Source organism: Oncorhynchus mykiss, chromosome 10 (genome assembly GCF_057628025.1).
Source record: "Oncorhynchus mykiss isolate SJ-2025 chromosome 10, ASM5762802v1, whole genome shotgun sequence".
NCBI lineage: Eukaryota > Metazoa > Chordata > Actinopteri > Salmoniformes > Salmonidae > Oncorhynchus > Oncorhynchus mykiss.
Genome location: NC_143031.1, coordinates 73,816,906 through 73,820,000, shown reverse-complemented (window position 1 = coordinate 73,820,000; position 3,095 = coordinate 73,816,906).

Here is a 3,095-nt window from a genome sequence, read left to right as displayed (position 1 = left end):
CAAAACAAACTGCTCGGGTTGCAGGGCCAACTGCTCAGGTGGCAGGGCCAACTGCTCGGGTAGCAGGGCCAACTGCTCGGGTGGCAGGGCCAACTGCTCGGGTGGCAGGGCCAACTGCTCGGGTGGCAGGGCCAACTGCTCGGGTGGCAGGGCCAACTGCTCGGGTGGCAGGGCCAACTGCTCGGGTGGCAGGGCCAGCACACGCTGCCCAAAGGTAGATTAAAATATTACAATTGAGAGTGCGTTAATAAGTACAAATTCACAGCGCCGACTCGTCCAAGTAGGAGAGGAAAGGCTGCCAGATTTGATCAAATGTTGATAATTTATTGTTCAGAATATATCTCATTATTTTTAAGTGTACAGTGTTTGCCAATTCACTGAGACATAATTTGGTATAGGGCGCTTCCCTCCTTTTCCAAAACAACAAGATTAGTTTTTTTGCCGGAATGAGACCATAAGAGATTAGTTGTTTTTGGGGGTTGGTTAATCAGTTTAGGGACTCAGATACTCCCAGGATTATCAGAAGTGGGTCTAGATCTATTGAAGTCTCCAAAAATTCAGAGAGGATCCCAAAAATTCCACACCAATAACCATGCAAGCTAGAGCACAGGGCAAAGCAGTGGAGTAGTGTACCCTGCGCAGCCTGACATTTATCACACATAGGGGACGTATCAGGAAATATCCTATGCAGTTTAGTTTTGGAATAGTGTAAAGAGTAAACCTGTTTAAATGGCAGTGTTGTTGACAGAGTGGATCACTCACATGTATGTATACACGGAGGTACCAAAACACATGTATGTATACACGGAGGTACCAAAACACATATATGTATACACGGAGGTACCAAAACACATGTATGTATACACGGAGGCACCAACACACATGTATGTATACACGGAGGCACCAACACACATGTATGTATACACGGAGGCACCAACACACATGTATGTATACACGGAGGCACCAACACACATGTATGTATACACGGAGGCACCAACACACATGTATGTACAGACGGAGGTACCAACACACATGTATGTATACACGGAGGCACCAACACACATGTATGTACAGACGGAGGCACCAACACACATGTATGTATACACGGAGGTACCAACACACATGTATGTATACACGGAGGCACCAACACACATGTATGTACAGACGGAGGTACCAACACACATGTATGTATACACGGAGGTACCAACACACATGTATGTACACACGGAGGCACCAACACACATGTATGTACACACGGAGGCACCAACACACATGTATGTACACACGGAGGCACCAACACACATGTATGTATACACGGAGGCACCAACACACATGTATGTACACACGGAGGCACCAACACACATGTATGTACACACGGAGGCACCAACACACATGTATGTACACACGGAGGTACCAACACACATGTATATACACACGGAGGCACCAACACACATGTATGTACACACGGAGGTACCAACACACATGTATGTATACACGGAGGCACCAACACACATGTATGTACACACGGAGGCACCAACACACATGTATGTACACACGGAGGTACCAACACACATGTATGTATACACGGAGGCACCAACACACATGTATGTACACACGGAGGCACCAACACACATGTTGATTTAGAGGACAGTGTTAATTCAGCCAGACACAGCAGCTAGATGAATACTTCAGACTTACTGTGTACATCTGCACCTGGTTATCTTAAACACGGATAAAGCAACCTACAGTATCTGTGCACTGATAAGCAGATGTACATGTGTAACCTGCGTTGGTAAAGAAAAAACAACACCTGCCAAACTAACAACCATGCCGTGCTAAGGTTTATCTATCAGCAATACTATCAGAAAAGATATACAGTACGGAATATGAATTTCTGCAAAGATGCAACCGACCCTGACAACAAACATATTTACATACTTAACAAGTATGATTTTCCTAGAGGACCTTCAAGTATATGCCTAGCTACATCTAAGACATAAAATAACAACATGGCCTATGTATTTCACTCTACGCACAATTTCTCATTTAAATGTCATTTACTTCAAATTTAGATTGGCATGTTTCCAACAAGCTTATCAAGGACATCTTGACTGCTGCATGCCTGACCAGCGAAGATTGATTTGTGATTTGTCTTCATTTAAAGTGGGTCATTTCTTGTTTTCCCCATCAGAGGTGAACCGGGGAGTAGTTAACTGTTGTGAGTGAGAGTACAAACTGCTGATGGCTAGACTTTCCTCCTTCTGACTACCTCCTTAATGACCACGAAGTCCATTAAGACAAAATTAGGACGTCTCGGAAAAAACTAATTCACCTGCCTCTCGGCACTTAGCCTCTTAAACCTCTCACCTTTCACGCCTCTCACTCTCCTTTCTCTCTCTCCTCTCGTTGATAATTATCTTGGTCTCATTCAGTACATTTGCATTCAGTAAGCAGGTGATCCAATGAGCTGCCGCCTCCTCCAGTGAGGCTCCCACTAGACCTGCTACAGAGACGCCGTGTTGTGGTCGTCTCCGTCTCTGAATATGGCTTATTGGTGACTCATTTCATTCACACAGTACGGTTAGTGCAGAGGGAGGTAGACTATTGACAAAGGCTTCTGGTTCCTCACCCTGGCGGAGGCAAGGCTGCGTAGAAAAGATGCTAAACCAACCTGTGTTCCAGCCTACTGACATGCCTTGATACAACGCTTGGTCGTGTTGTTTTGATGCTAGATGGTGACGAGACAGATATAAAGACACCCACCAGCCCCGAAAAGAGCATCGTATACAGTGAACCCCTCACATAGAGACATTGGAAAGAGTTATGTTTGGCATGCTTGTTAAACATGGACCTTGTTCATTAAGAGTCCAGTATGTACCTCTTCTCCTATACCTTCCAGCCACTGCAACTAATGACACTGTCCAGGGGCTCCCTAGCCTAATCGAATGACCTGGGCGTGATCGCGGAGGATGTAATAGAATGAGCCAGGAAGTAAATAGAAAACAGGTGGGCTGTAATCTAATACCTAAACTAGCCGCAGGCTAACTGTCACTAAGCAGCTAGCGCATACTGGGCTCATGGAGAGATGTGTCCGT